Here is a 16,829-nt window from a genome sequence, read left to right as displayed (position 1 = left end):
ATCTCTGAATGAAGGAACAAAAAATGGGAAAATTAGCCAATTCAACTTGTACTCCACAATGACTTTCGGCCAAAAAATACAGTACAAGGCCATTTGTAGATGGTGGACCAATACAAGTACATATAGTAAGAATGATTTTGTACCTGGGTTCACAGAATGACGAACCATCAGTTCAGATGGAAATGCTAAACAGGCCAACCCAATACATGTTGTATATTTGGATTTTTTGCATGCATATTATGTGCGTAGCTTCTTAATAGCATTCCTAATAATCATGATAATTTTAGCTACTCCAGGCTTTCGTCTTGTGTATTTAACCCAGCACAGAACATGTATAAAGACGATAATGTGTACAGAAATATCATTGTACATATCCTTTTGTACACGTATGTGGGTTTTTAATAATGTACATCCTTGAAGGAAACCGATATTAACTTTGATGCAGAGCAAAATCTATTAAACTTTCTTGCTTGGATAAATGTATGCCAATATATGATTCAAACATTCTCTTCAACCTTTATTCCCCAACCAAACAGCCCATCCCTCCTGCCTTGGCATTCTTTCTCGGTCAAGGAAACGAAGACACGATTTCATCAAGTCCCCCTTCTTCACCATCATGTTCTTCCCCTGCAGCTGGTTCAACGCCACCAGATAGCCCTTTCAATTTACAAGTCCACACGTGGTTGTTCCGTACCCCAATCGTGCGGTCCTGCATTGCAATCGTCACTGTTGCGTCAGATCTCTGCCTTTACCTATTTGCCTTGGTCTTGGCTCAACATGCTCTTGGTAATAATGATGGTTGATTTATTCTCGTCGTGTTGTAAACGTTCACTTAATTGCATGCACTTATTTAAGGTATTTTATTTAATTATATGAAAGAAGAATTGTAATTCTCACATGAACAAAAATGTGTCATTGAATTGTTTGTGTTTCCACTGCTTCATTTTTATATTTTCACATTTTTATGTTGTCGTAAATCACAACTTGATCCTCCAAAATAGTGTATATTTAATGTTTTCATCGATGCATCCAACATTTCTTCTTCATGTGACTGATCATCGAGCATATTGAGCCTTATTTTTATATTATTAGCTATTATTATATTTATTATTTAGTTATCTTTCAATTTTCAAGTTTTCGTTTTTGTTTATATACAAGTTTGGAGACTTTTTCGACTTTAAGTTTGAAAAAAACATGTGCGGCTACCATTCTCGACAACATTTCTGGATGATCAACGGCCATGGTGTAATACTGTAAACTGTAAAGTGATTCAGGTTTGGAACCTGCAAAATAGGATTCCAAAATATTCAGAATTATTCGCCTAATTAAGACTAATTTTTAGAGAGGAAGAAAAGGAATCTGCAAATGAGGATAGAGAGAGAGATAAAGACTGGTTAAGAGCTGGTGATTTTAAGAGTAGTCTCCCAAATATCCAGGATTACCACCCACCTCTACTATACTCTTTTCTTCCATTTGTGGAACTGTCTTCCAGAGAGTTCAATTGCATTCTTCCCTCAAGGGCTTCAAACAAGTGGTACACCACCTCGATCCCTGTCTTTTCTACCCTCATCAACCCAACCCTCTTTTACTTTCAAAGTACGCTGTCTCTGTCTCTGTCTCTGTCTCTGTCTCTGTCTCTGTCTCTGTCTCTGTCTCTGTCTCTGTCTCTCTCTCTCTCTCTCTCTCTCTCTCTCTCTCTCTCTCTCTCTCTCTCTCTCTCTCTCTCTCTCTCTCTCTCTCTTCCTGTGTTTTCATTCCCTTCCTCGTTACCTCCACCACCAAAGGGGGATGGAGGTTATGTTTTCACCCCTGTTTGTCTGCTGTCTGTGAGCAGGATATCTAAAAATGCTATGGATGGATTCGGACAAAATGGATCATTGTGTGCAAGGACGCATTGATTAGATATTGGTGAGGATCCGGATTCAGATTCTAGAATTTAAAAAATGATTCTTCACGATTGTAGATGGGACCAAAAAAGATAAATAGCATGCATGATATGTCAAAAAGTTATGGACTGATTCAGAAGAAAATTGGTGATGAGTTGGGGAGGTGACGAGAACTAATTGATCAGGTCCGGATCCAGATCTGGCCTATCAGTGGGATACAAAATCTAAACTGTTCAGCCTGGTAGAGGTAAGTGCTCCACTGAGTGCTGTTCCAGTTTCCTGTTTACCCACAGTCGACTTGCTCTCCCGTAATGCCCAATTCTGTAAACCAAAAAAGGTCACTGGTTGATGGATGACATTGATAACAATAGGTTGGCAGGATAACTCTGAGGTAACACTGCCTCTGTAAATGGCTTGTCTGTAAGAACCAAGGAAATGGCATCTCCCAACAAGCATGTGTTGGTGCTTGGCATGGAGGGTTTTGCATCATGAAGAACATTAATCCCACAACTAGAAGTGCTGTTTAGGGGCAGACCTTTTCTCTCCACAGTCACTGCGGAACTTTGGGAGAAAACTCCCCCAAGGGATGACAACCTAATGGGATTTGTCTGTGCATTTTGTACATTTTGTACAAATCCCTAATGGGATTTGTCTGTGCTCTATCCTCTAAATGCTGAGGAAGAAGCATGCACCATTTTTCAAGTCTTTGGTATGACTAGGCTCGGATCAGAGTCGAACCGCCAACCTCCCAGGCTCAGATTGGATGCTGTAACCGTAATGCCACTGATTTTATTGTTTTTTTGTACTAATTTTGGTGGCCAAATTATTATGGTAGGGCTCTAACTACTGCACAGCTATGTCGGAAATAATTGATGATCTCGCACCATTATTTAAAGAAAGAGAAGGACAATAATCTAAAAATACTATACTTCTTTAATGACTTCTATTATTCCCACGTTGTGGGATCTGCATTAGAAGGATTTTGGTATGAACCGACATCGGTCTAGGCCTGATGTTCGACTAAAGTTGTTTGTGCAGGAATTTGGAATCTGTTCAGGTGATGAGGATAATGCCTACATTTCACGAAAGACTGTGGGTTTCTTTAACGTCCACCAACAAATTTTAGCAGACGAGACACCCAGCCTAAGACCCACATGAGGGACTGTGCACTTTGCAAACAGTTTCTAGTCGTTTCGGGAATCAAACCCAGATGATAATTAAAAAGTAAGTGCACTACCTCTCCACAATCCTGTAGAAATACAGGACTACATTCACAAAAAAAACTAAAAATTGAGAAGTTCATTTCTGTGCATTTTCGTTAAGTCTATCCTGAGAGAGCTTTGTTAATTTGAGTGCATCAGATGCATTGTGTAATTTTAAATGAATGAACGTGATGTTTTAATTTTCACCTTTATTATAACATGCTGGTTGGAAAGTTGAACATTATCATGGCTTTGTTGTGCTAAGTCAGAGTCTAATAATAATAATAATAATAATAGTGTAGCCATTCCTTAAAGCACGTCCGTTTGACATTCACACTCCCTGCCCTGATTGAACTAATTGATTGCAGTTCAGAAAATGTGAAAAATGCGTACATTTCAATCGTTATTTGAGTATGGAATGTGTTGTCCTTGATGCATCAATAGAAAGTAGAGGCTGAGATATGGAACTCGATGTATCGAATGGATTTATTGTATTACCCTTAAATGCATAAGCATCTCCATTATCATAAATTTCATGAACCACTATTGATATGGGCTTCTCTGCATTGTTTTGTAAAAGAACATCTAAAACAGGCAATTGTAGTCCATTGCTCCCTCGGCTTGTGTTTAGGGGTGTTCGGCACACTAATCACACGGGTTGCTGAGAGGAAGCAGCCACTAGAATTGAACGCACAGCAGTCAGTGGAAAAAGAAGTCTTCAATCACTCGGCCAAACAGCCAGTTCAAAAGAACGTAAATTCCAAATAGATATGAAGGAAAAGAGGAAAGCACTCTCAAAGAAAGCTTATCTGTCCAGCCTACATCGAATAAACTGCACGTGAAACCAGGGACAGACTTATCATCTTGAGGATTAGTAAAGACTTGTGAATCCATGTAGATATACATTTGGATATATCTTTGCATCGCTTTCGACCGTTTCTCCAGAGGAGAAAGAAAGTCTTTAAGGCTGATAGGATAGCTCAGAGGTAGTTAACTCACCATGATGCTTCTGGGATGGATTCTCATCCTAACGATAATCTCACCCTGGCGATTTGCATGGAGGCTATGGCATCAATATGCCATCCATCAGATAGGATGTTAAGCCAGAGTCCTGTCTTCCAGCATTTGCTGGTTGGTTTTAATAGCTGGATTAGATGAGATCGCCGTACTCCATTCGGTAGTTTAACCCAACGCACTGATGACTGTACTTGCTGCTTGTTCCCTGCACCATAATCAAGGATGGGAAAGGTCAAACGGGAAAAGCTTCACATCAGGGCGGCTTTAAAAATATATTATTTTGCTGAATATATTCTTACCCCAATCATGACCTTGCAAATAGAAACAACACAAATTGCGCTGTCCAGAACATCGGTCTCCTGCTTTCATTTTTGCCCTGGAATCACCCAAGTCACCGCAGTGTAATAACAAGAATTTGTAACTTGTAATAAATCTAAAAGCCCAATTACAGAACTGGCAATGAACGGACTTGGTACCAACCTTACCCAGACCATGCAGTAATTGAACTGGCTCACCAAGGCTCTGTGTATATTCTGGCACTGCAGACATTTCAAAGAAAAATAAAATATTTCGACAGAACAAACTTGATTCCACCATTACAGCCTTCACAAGGCAATAAAGATAGTGCAGTGTTCACTTGTCTAGCTGTCCTGTTTCTCATGTGGTACAGTGCTTGTCCTTGTGCTTTTGAAACAACCATGACAAGTACTATGAAATGCAATCATCAAAACAATGAATTATTGTAGGAAATCCTCATAATGTGTTGTTTTTCGGAGGACGAGACTTCCCTGCAACATGGCATTAAAAAAAGTGAGGAGTTGCAGAGAATGCGAAGCGATATTACAGTTGATCTGTGTGCGGATAGACACACACCCATACACATCTCTTCATTTATGTTCCTCATAATTCTATCACATACACACATGGACAGACACACATCTGACACTTTTTTATGCCTCCGCCGACGAAGTCGCTGAAGGCATTATGTTTTCAGGTTGTCTGTCCGTCTGTGCGTCCACAATCGTTTTTCGTTACCGCGATAACTTAAGAATGGCTGAAGAGATCCAAGTCAAACTTTGTACATCTATCTATAATTCCAGCAATGTGTGTGTGTGTGTGTGTGTGTGTGTGTGTGTGTGTGTGTGTGTGTGTGTGTGTGTGTGTGTGTGTGTGTGTGTGTGTGTGTGTGTGTGTGACCATTGTTTCTCGACAACCACTGGTCCGATCTAATTGAAACTTGCCAGGTATATTGCTGGGGATCTGAGTATATGCCTTTTCAAGGTTTGATATTAATCGGACAAGTGTTTCCCAAGTTATGGCCATTTATTTACCAACCAATGACAAGACACGTTGCTGCGGCCATTTATTCACCAACCAATGACAAGACACGTTGCTGCGTAGGCGTGGCCTATTGGGAAGAGAACCTCAGCCGCGTTCCCCATTACTGGTTACAACGTACGGACTTTCGGAAATTGATGACTTCGTGTATTCTAATAATTTCTCGATTTCTTATGCGCATTTATAGATAAACACAATTCCCCAATCCAGTCGTCGTTTACGAGAGCCAAGGAACAGACTGAGTGGTTGTTTGAAAGATTTTTTATTTTTTTTGCACGTACGTTTCTTTCTCTTCTCTTCTCTTCTCTTCTCTTCTCTTCTCTTCTCTTCTCTTCTCTTCGTGTTTTTCCTTGCGATGACATTGCGAAAAGGCAAAATACGTTGGCGCTAATTTAATAATTGGCCATTAAAACTAAATTGCGAATAATCGTAACTGTGATATGCGAACTTCCGGACAGTGAGGACTTAACTTCGCGTAGGCCGATGCGTGGCCAGCCGACGATGACGTCACGTGTTGTGCCGGTTACGATGGGGATCGATCGGTGCCTTAGTTACCGTGGCGTAGGAGTGGCAATGGTCAATGGCAGCGAATGTCATGGCAAGCAAAGACAGGGAGGTAAACTTGATTTTAATTTTGATTTTAATTAACTCTGTGTGTAAGTATCACAGCAGTTGTACTTCAATACAAGCGATAATTCATGGAATGCATGTGAACATTCCGTACGGGCACGCACTACTTCCGGATGGTGATGACTTAATGTATTCAAATAATTTCTCGATTTCTTATGCGCATTTATAGATAAACACAATGCCCCAATCCAGTCGTCGTTTACGAGGGCGAAGGAACGGCCTGTGCGGTTGTTTCTGGCTCGTGGTTTGAAAGTTGTTTTTTTTGGGGGGGGGTTGCACGTACGGGCACGCGAGAGCGAAGGAACGGCCTGTGTAGTTTTCTGGCTCACAGTTTGAAGAAAAAAAATATATTGCACGTATGGCCACGCACGTACAGCCACGCACATATGGGCCCGTACTAGTGTATGTATAATGATGCAAAGATTAATTCATGAGATTATGGAGTCAATAGGTCAGAGGTCATATGAGGTAAAAAAATGTTACCGTGCTAACTTGGGAACCAGTGATTGGACTGTGACCAAACTTGATACAAGTATGTATAATGATGTAAAAACGAACCGATTTGATTTCAGCATCAGGAGGTCAGAGGTCATGTGAGATAACAACATGATACTTGAGAACAGCTCAAGGGATTTATATCAAACGAAGTATTATAATGATGTAGTAACGTGGGCAGAGGCATATCATTTGGCATTGAAGACTGCCGTTATCGTTTTTTAATTGTATAGTTTCGGGGCTATTCCTAACATATCATAAATTTCAAGGATTGCTGTGAATGATGTTAATTTCACAACATCCTATATTCAAGTTTATGTTGATTGTAAATCTCAAAACATAGTTCCTTTACCTAAAGTAAGAACCTTAACCTGTAACCAATTGACTGGTTTTCCGACTACATTGATCATCAGCTGGGTACTGTTCTTCCTCGAGGTTTCGATCCTTTCTGCCCGGAACCTCTCCAAACAGCGGATCCACAAACACGGTAATGGATCCACATCAGTAGGTCACCGACATCAGTAAATTCACAACATTAGTTGTGTCCAGGCAGTCAACCCATCAATGCAACATCACTCAAAAAACTCTACTCACTGGAGGATTTAATGTATTATATCACATCGTAATAACTCCCATCACCCATTCCATCTTTTAATAATAATAATATGCTTGTTTGAGTGTGTCCATCCGGCTGTGTGAAACATTCCATTCCATGCATTGGTTGGACAGTTCAACTAACTCCACCCACAATTTGTCCTTGGGTGTCACTCATTCGTCCTTGGGAAGGATTTGTCACTCCTTGGGTGTCATTTCCCTGGTCTCTGTATATGCTCCGACTGAGGCGAGTGATCTCACTGTAAAGGAGGCATTCTATGCCACACTCGAGTCTGTCGTTAATCACTTTGCAAGAAGTCATGGACTTCAGGCGGCTCGTTCATGGTTTCAGCACCCAAAAGCTCATCGCTGGACTTGGTATTCCAACGCTGGCGGTGTGGCAAAGGAGATTGACCATGTGCTCATTGATGGTTGCTGGAGGATGATCCAGAACTGTAGGGTCTACCGGAGTGCTCAGATCCTCAATACTGACCAGCGGCTTGTTGTAGCAACTCTTAAGTTGCACCTTAAATCCAGGAGAATGGCACCATCCCAACCTAGGCTGGATGTTGGCAAGCTCATGGATGAGAGGGTAGCTGAGAAGTTTGCAAACAGGCTGAGTGGAGATTTGGGGGGTCTGGGTGCTTTGGGGGATCCTGAAGAGTTGGTGAGTGTCTTCAAGATCACCGTCCTTCATGTTGCCGGTAGATGTCTTAGAACTCACGGATGGTGAAGAAGAATTTTGTCTCTCAAGGGACACTGGATACCATTGCCCAGAGTCGCAGCGTCAGGCTTGTACTGTACTGAAATGGGAGATGCTTAGCAGGCAGACATGAAGCGGAGGAACAGTCGAGCCGGGCTGTGTTGCACGAGTGCGAGCGCGGGCGTACTGTGCCCACGGCTCCCCTTTATTCCGTACTCGGTACACTCACGAGCCGGCCGACTCCAGCATTACTACGACGCCTCAGGCGGCACGCACACCTCATATCCCTTGCCGACCCCCACGGCCACCTCCCATCATCACGCCCACCATGCAACATCACCATGCCCTTCCCCATAGGCAGGCAGACTCCACCACACTCCTCCCCCCTAAAACTATGATTATTAACTGACTACCATTATAAGAAGCATGCAGAACACGAAGGACTTCGTATAATAATCATGGAAATAAAATGAAAATAGCAAAGTATAATAGCACACCACATCATATAATGTGTCGATGCGAGCGAGTGGAGCAGCAAAGGTCAGGTCTGACTGCGTTACCGATATGAAGCAGCAAAATGAGAAGCACAGCAGCATTATGCAGCAAAAACGCCCCCAGGCGGCCCATGCTGACATGACCCTGGCCAAGGTCGTAACGACCTCTCGAGCCAACCTCCTCCGGCCCCATCAAACGCCTCCGGCCCACTCCCCCCAGGCAGACCCGACGTAGATAAACATCCCGAGGCCGGCAGCCCGCTATCTGGAAGTCGTGGCGCCAGCCTTAGACCTTGGCCGGGGGCACTGAACAGCGCCGCTGGCTGCATGCATTTAATGCGCCAAAACAACTCACGCACCACAATCAGTTGAGACGCCAACGTCCGTCCCAACGGCCTTGAGCGAACACAGCGAGTTGCGCTCGCAATCAGAGGTGGGGGTAACGCCGACCAGGGCACCAGTCTTGGTTCCGAGTCGATCTCCGAGACCCACACGGCCGCTAGACGGGAGCAACTCCACTTAAACCACACCGCAATCATAGGCTCGTTATAAATCATTACGAATAATATTCGAAGCATCGCAAATTCATTTTTCCGTACAGCGCGCTTTTTTGATAAAATCCCAGCACATGACAAAGCAATTACCTGCGGCCCGGGACAGTGGACGGCCAACTCAACCTTTTTATTCGCCACCACCGCCCCTGAAGCCCCTACATCACATTGATCATAATCCAACTCCCATTGACTGATCTCCGCCACATCCACTTTTACACGAGAACTGCTGGCATTTATTTCAACAACATTAAACTGCATCACTAGAGCAAGGAAAAGCACATATGCCATGAACAACAACCCACAACCCGCATCACGAGTCCGCTTCTTGGTTGTCGACTCGATGTTGTGACTCGCGACTCCCTCCAACGCCACGGGCCCACCGTCACCTGTCGAAGCTGCCTGCACCACACCGACGCGCATTGCCTCACGAACCCTGCCACAGCGCGGGAACTCATCGCGAGCGAAGCGCGGGAACTCATCGCGAGAGCTGATACGGCTCTCGCCGCCTGCCAGAGCCTCGCCCTCGGTACTCGACGAAGGCCTCGAAGAGAGTACTGGCACATCTGGAGGTACGAACCGGAGACCCAGTCCGAGGTGCGCCAGCCAGTCTCGACCCAACAGGGGGGGCCCCTCCCCTCGTACAACGAACACCGAGAGCTGGGCGCGTCGATCTCGGTAGCGCACTGAGACGTCGGCCCTCGCAAGCGGTGCAATCGCCTCACCGGTGTACGTGTATAACGACAAGGCCGTCTTGACCAGGCGAATACCGCGAAGACCACGAGCCGCCCGCTCATCCATGACCGACACTGCTGCCCCGGTATCCACACAAAACACAGTCGGTTGGCCATTCACTTCGACCTCAACCGTGAAAGGCGTCGTCATCTCCGAACCAACGGAAAACAGACTCAACCGTGGTTGCATCTCCCGCTCTGGCTCGCCGGCATTGTCAGGCCCCGGTTGCAGGCCGATCTCCAGGTCACTGGGGTCCTCTCGCACCTCGTCATCCAAGACCCCAACGGAGGCCCCCGCCATCCGACACACACGCTTCAAATGTCCCACCTTGTGACAATGCAAACACACGGTGTTCTTATACGGGCACATTTGTCGCAGGTGCGGACCCCCACACCCCCAGCAGCCGCGGAAAGTCCCTTCGCTCCAGGTGCGACCGTGCTGCGGTGCCCCCTCGCTCCAGGCGCGACTGTGCTGCGGTGCCCCTTCGCTCCCGGTGCGACCGTGCTGCGGTGCCCCTCGTCCCGCACCGCCAGATGCGCGTGCGACCTGCGGCACTTGAGCCACCGCTCGGACTCCGGGCTGCGTGACTCGCGGCACTTGTGCGGTTACCGCGTGGACTTCGGGATTACCGCCATACTCCAGCTGGAGCTACTCATTGCGTCCTGGCCAGCAATGGCACGGACATCCGTGAGCGTCTGCTCGACAGACGAAGCAGTCACGACCGCCGAGTCGAATGTGATGTCGGTTAATCGCAGGATAGCCGCTACCATCTTCGCGTCTCGCAGACCAGAAATAAAACGATCTCTGAGCCTTGTCGGACGCTCCTCTGCCGTGAATTTGCAAGGCACAGCCGAATGCTTCACTCGTGCCATGAAGTCCGCCACGCGCTCCTCGCCACCCTTAGCGAGATGATCGAACTGGAACCGCGCAAGGTGTAACGACTTCTCCAGCGCCAAGTGGGTCTTCATTTTTGCCACGATGTCCTGAAAGGATAGCACATCATCACTGGGTCTATTTGGAGCCACCAAATCACTCAGCAGGCGGTAGTGCTCCGTTGATAGCGAGGCGAGCAAGATCGCCTTGCGTTTCTCTTCATCCTCTACATCATTCGCCCGAAAGTAGCAACCTAACTGTTCAGAAAACAACTCGAACTCATCTCCCCCGAACACGGGTACACGTCCGTGTGCCGTGCCGCGATCTTCCGCCATGCTCCGTGAGACCCTTGGCTCCGTAGCTTGGAACCGCCCTTACACACGCCGATCCGCAGATCCTCGTTCGCCAACTGTACTGTACTGAAATGGGAGATGCTTAGCAGGCAGACACGAAGTGGAGGAACAGTCGAGCCGGGCTGTGTTGCACGAGTGCGAGCGCGGGCGTACTGTGCCCGCGGCTCCCCTTTATTCCGTACTCGGTACACTCACGAGCCGGCCGACTCCAGCATTACTACGACGCCTCAGGCGGCGCGCACACCTCATATCCCTTGCCGACCCCCACGGCCACCTCCCATCATCACGCCCACCATGCAACATCACCATGCCCTTCCCCATAGGCCCGCAGACTCCACCACAAGGCTGAATGGCAAAGCTGAGCTGTTCAGGGAGCTGAGGCATAAAACTGAACGTGCACTAAGGGTGGAAAAGGAGGCCTATGTGCGAGGAATATGTAACCGGTAGAGCATCACCTGTTGTCGAGTGATTCTCATCCTGCTTTCAGGGGAATTTGCGCATTGCGTTCGTCCAAGCCCATCCCTTGGTGTACTGCAGTTAGAGCAGAGGGTGGTGGGCTCTTGACAGAGAAGTCCAAAGTGAAGGCCCGCTGAGCCGGTTATTTTGAGCGGTTGTACCAGGCTGATCCACCAGCTGTCGACTTGGACGTCAGGGGTGTCACAATACCTTTTGCTGACCCTCCAATCAACTGTGGTCCACCTTCGTTTGTGGAAACACATTCTGCGGTAAACCGGTTGAAATAGGCAGAGCTCCAGGGATCTGTGGTATCCATGCTGAACTTCTCAAGGCTGGTGGAAATGCTGCACTCGTGTTGTTGCATGTAGTTCTATGCTCTGCCTGGAACACAGGCATCATCCCAACTGACTGGAAGAGGGGCCATGTTGTCCCTCTGTGGAAAGGGAAGGGTGATCGCCAAGACTGCAACAATTACCGAGGCGTGACACTGCTCTCAGTGTAGGGCAAGGTCTTCACTCGGATAATTCGCCACCATTTGCTTGAGCACCAGCGTCCAGAGCAGTCAGGCTTTACACCAAAGAGGTCAAAGATTCACCATGAACTTGCTCTTTGGGTCCTCACCTTTGCTGATCTCCGTAAAGTGTTTGATTCAGTGAATGGGGATGCCCTCTGCAGGATTCTTAGTCTTCGTGGGGTGCCACCAAAACTGATCGATCTGATGTCTCAACTATACTCTGGTACTTAGAGTGCTGTGAGATGTGGCGATGCCATCTCTGTCTTCTTTCCAGTTGTTCCTGGAGTTTGTCAGGGGTGGGTAGTGGCCTCCACACTTTTCAGCCCTTGTATGGACTGGATTCTGGGGAGGATGTCGGAGAGGTCAAGCTGTGGTACATCTTTGGGAATGTCAAGATCTCTGACCTTGATTTTGCAGATGTTGCAGTCATCTTTGCAGAGACTAGATATCCTTTTGGGGGCCCTCGAGGTGCTAAATGAGTGGTCGGAGCCACTGAGATTACAGGTTTCCTTGGTAAAACCTAAGATCCAGGCTTCAATGACATCTTGAAAGCTGCTATCCTATCTGTGGATGTTTGTGGTGAGGATGTTGAGGTTGTGGAGAGATTCACTTTCATTGGCAGTGATATTCATGTCTCTGCTGGCTGTCAGGCAGAGGTCAATAGACGTCTGGGTCAGGCCTGGGAAGTCATGGATTCACTGGATCATGGGGTGTGGCGCTGCCGGTACCTGTGCGGGAGGACGAAAGTCCGAGTCTTCAGGTCCTTGATGCTTTCAGTCTTGCTCTATGGGTGTGAGACTTGGAGTCTGACAAGGGATCTGAGATGGAGACAATTCCTTTGCTACCAGGTCTCTTCGGAGAATCCTTGGCGATTGCTGTTCGACTTTGTGTCCAATGAGCGGTTGCTGAGAGAGAATCAAATAAGATTTGTTACCTGCATAGTCCGAGAGCATCAGCTGTGGCTGTATGGCCATGTGGCTCGTTTTCCTGACGCTGATCCAGCTCACCAGATTCTCTTAGCGAGTGAGCCTCATGAGTGGAGGAGGTCAATGGGCCGACCACGTGCCTCGTCGTTGCAGCATGTTGATCAGCATCTCAAGGAGATGGGGATGGGCCAGGCATCTGCCTGGGGGATGGCCATACGGAGGCCACTGGAGTACTGGCGGAACGTGGACGCAGCGATGCGCTGCTCTCGCGCATACTCCCATACTTGACCCTGACCTAAAATCCTCAATTTTCATCCAATTGACTTAAAATTTGAAGTTATTTTATATTTCAGGTCACTCAAGTCAACTTGTCAATTATTTTTGAGGTCAACATAGGCCCAAGGTCAACAACCAAGAGTGAGTGGTTGGGGAACATGAGATTTGGAAGCGAACACAGAAGTGAGGCATTCACCCCTCTCATGAGCGTAGTCGGTTGCGGTGCAATTTGTAGAGAGGGAAGGGGGAATATCCCGAGGAAGACTTGACAAGGCGTCACCAGGTTTTAGAGTAACGAGACTAGTTTGAAAGTTCATTTTTCAGGTTGGATCGATGTTCTTTTTTGGACTTTCACAAGCATATGCTAAGATGAACCAATTGGAGCAGAAAAAGAGAAGGAGACATTTGCGGGGAAGTTTGTAATCAACAAGTCCAGAAGGGAGGATTTGCCTTTGGGAGAAATCTGGGTGGAAAGTTTCCAGATTGAGTCAGTCCTATGTTGTCACAGAATTACTTTGTTGAAGTGCCATGGCTGGTGGGAGAGGTTTGTAAACACCCAGCAAATTTGCATGATGACAATTTAAATCGCCATATTTTAGGAAGAAGGAATTGAGGTGTGATTAAAAGTTGGTCCATGTTGTCAGAAAGAGATGTAGATGGAGCCGTTACTGTTTGTAGGACGGAACATCGCACAGATGAACAATATGTGGGAGCGCAGGGGAAGTCACAGCCAAAGGTACTCCTGGGGGATGGAGGTGTAAGAGCAGTGCATATTAAGTGAGAAGTAGAGCTCTTGTTGTACAGTACGACTTCGCTGCCAGGATGGGGTTCAGGTCAATAAAAGTGGAGGAGACAAAAGACAAAAATTGCCAGGGAAAGACACCTAGGAGTAAGTGATGTCCTGTGGGAGGAAGGATTCTGTTAAACAGATGATGTCAGGGCTGCCAGGAGCAGCTTGAGTTGAGAGATCTGTCAGGTTGGAGTGGAGGCCTCAAGTGTTTGATGTCCACACAGTGAGGAAGAGGGGAGGGTGTGGCACAGTTTTCGAGGCTCGGAGGGGAAGATGGGAGGGGGGCAGGATGTGGGAGGAGGTGAGACTGGGGGAGAGATGGGAAATGGCAGGACGAGGAGGGGAAGGGGGAAGAAGATGGGAGTATGGGACAGGAAAGATGAGAAGGGGTGGGACGAGGGGGAAGGAGTGGTGAGGTTTGAAGGACGCAGGTTTGTAGATGTGGAAAAGGATCCTGATGCTGGAAGATTTGACTGTAACAGAATGTGAAGCAGATTTGGTAGTTGTGCACTGACAACCTCTGCAAACTGGAATTCTCAATCTAAAGTAAATATCAATGTAACCGAACTTCAGCTGTTCATTACAGTGTCATTCAGTGATTTTCGTGAATTATCGGTGAATGAATGAAGGAATTAATTCTTGGTTGGCATGTCATCCAGAGACCTCCCTGAATTATCAGTAAATGAATGAAGGAATTCATTCTTGGTTAGCATGTCATTTAGTGACTTCCATGAATTTATCGGTGCCCGGAGTTGATAGGTTGAATAAATCGTATTCAGTTTTTTTAATTATTATTATTACTTTAGGGAGTGTTTGGATGATCACTTTGAGTCTGTTGTAACAAGTAAAAGACTTGTAAAGTGAGTTTAACAAAAAAAAACTTTTGTTATAAGTTTCCCATGATCCTCTACCTCGAGTTTAGTTTAGAAATTTGATGTGAACCATGAGAACCGTCGTCGTCGTCGTCGTCGTGATGATCGCACTATACCCATGCAGTTGTGACAATGCCGTCACCTGTGGTGGGTGTTGGATTGACCCTGCTGATGGCATGATATATTTTTCTTCCATTTCATTGAATGTTTGAATTGACCCAATTTATGGTGTTTGCCAGGGTACATGCACCTTGGGATTTCTTTCCTTTTAGTGTACGTATGTTGTTCATGGTGCTGAACCCAGCTCGTTCTCTAGTCTGAAACCAAAGATTTGTGCTTCACAAATATGAACGATCGTACTGGTCGGCCACCAATAAAACGGATCTTTTCAGTTGTGGTCTGTGACTTCTAAGTGATGTTACAATGACCACATCAACAGCGTAACGTTTTAAAAACTTGTATTTCAAATAAACAGAGACAAAGTCAAATGAGGAAATTCACCATTACATGCAATGTCCAACTCTGATTCCCGCATTAAGTTGTTTCCACCCAATGCCCCTGCCCTGCTGGCTCAACTCACGCATGTTCACTTCGTCCACCGTGGTTGTCGAACAATCGATTCCCATCGCATCATTCTCACTCGTGTGCGGCCCGTTCAGGATGATTAAAGAGCTCAAAGCAATTTTTTCCCGATACACAATCTTAATGAGCTTTAATCCAGCTGATTATAATCAGCTCCACACATTAGCAACCACTCTGGACATTAACACCTCGTTCACTCATCGAGCACAGGGACGATCAAAACACACGGCTCGTCACATGTCACCCGTCTCTCTACACCTTCCACTCACGGGTTTATATAGTGACACGGAACGATCCCGTGCCTTCCAGCAAATGTGATTCTCGGCCACACTGGAAGTTTCATCTGATAACGTTCCAGCATCTTGACAAATCTTACTCGGCAGTTTACAGTGCAATATGGCCATCCATAGTCAACATTAGCTCGTTACATCAAGCAGTTTATATTATAATTCACCGATTCATGCTACCAGAAACTTATAACATTTAATCATTCATTTATTGGCATTTACTAATGCTTATCCAAAAATACCACAACATCTACCTTTCAAGTGGCAGCGTGATATGTTTCTTTAATCTCAATGAATGTTTTGCCTGTTGTTACTGAAATGTTCATGTTGATTGTGGTGAATTGAACGTGACGTGTGATCACATGTCGCACGGCTCGAGCACGGAATAGATAAAGCTAAGATTCCGCTCGGGCGGGGGGGATTGTCCCAGGGGCATTGTCGTTTACGGCGGCGGCTCACTTGGTGTTCGTTGAATGGTGAGAATTGAGAGTATATCGGACTCCGTGCTTATACTGATTTATTTTGCGGTGATTAGTTGCACGTGTATACCTTACTGCTTATGTACTCCTTGCTGCACCTGAATTCCCTGGTGTGCCCGTAGAAGCGGCTTCAATCAAATGGAATAAAGCCTACACTCTGAAGGTTCTTCTCTCGCTTTCATTTCAATTTATTCCATTTGGTTTTCTCGGCTCTCAACCAACGATGGACAAGATCTACAAACCAGAGAGGTTCGACGCAGACCCAAACGCGACTGACTCAGAAATGAAATGGTCGCATTGGTTCCGTTCCTTCTCACACTATCTGACCATCATCGAAGAGGGAGCCGACAAATTGGCCGCCCTTGTGAATCATGTCTCGCCCAGCGTATACAGGCTCTTCTTGGAGTGTGACACCTACGAAGCAGCGATTGACGTGCTGCAGGCGCTCTACATGAAGCGCAAGAACGAGGTGTACATACGACATCTTCTCAACACACGCAAGCAAGCAGCCGGGGAGACAATCGATCAGTTCCTGCAAGCTCTGAAACAGCTGGGAAAAGACGGCAGCTTCCGGGCCGTAAACGTCGAGGAACACCAAAATGAAGCGACCCGAGAGGCATTCATCCAAGGACTCAGGTCAGCCCACATACGGCAACGCTTACTAGAGAAAGCGCAACCCACTCTTGAAAAGGTAGTCGACCAGGCTCGAGCGATGGATACGGCTCAGGAGCAATCTGAGTCATTTGGGACACCGATGCTGCTAATGAACGCTGCTA

At 46.4% G+C, this 16,829-nt stretch overlaps 1 pseudogene across 1 annotated transcript in view; it reads left to right on the top strand.

The window, feature by feature from the left end:
• Positions 1–3,638, top strand: part of LOC147022199 (uncharacterized) — a 45,771-nt pseudogene extending 42,133 nt beyond the window's left edge. The window contains exon 5 of the transcript XR_015061110.1: positions 537–3,638. The product of XR_015061110.1 is annotated as an uncharacterized LOC147022199 (transcript). The remainder of the gene's footprint in view (positions 1–536) is intronic.
• The last annotated feature ends 13,191 nt before the right edge of the window (positions 3,639–16,829 follow it).

This window comes from Eptatretus burgeri, chromosome 8 (assembly GCF_056783735.1).
Source record: "Eptatretus burgeri isolate ZD-2024b chromosome 8, Ebu_testis_v1, whole genome shotgun sequence".
Lineage (NCBI taxonomy): Eukaryota > Metazoa > Chordata > Myxini > Myxiniformes > Myxinidae > Eptatretus > Eptatretus burgeri.
Note: the sequence above shows the minus strand (reverse complement) of the source record. Positions and strands in the feature narration are given on the sequence as shown.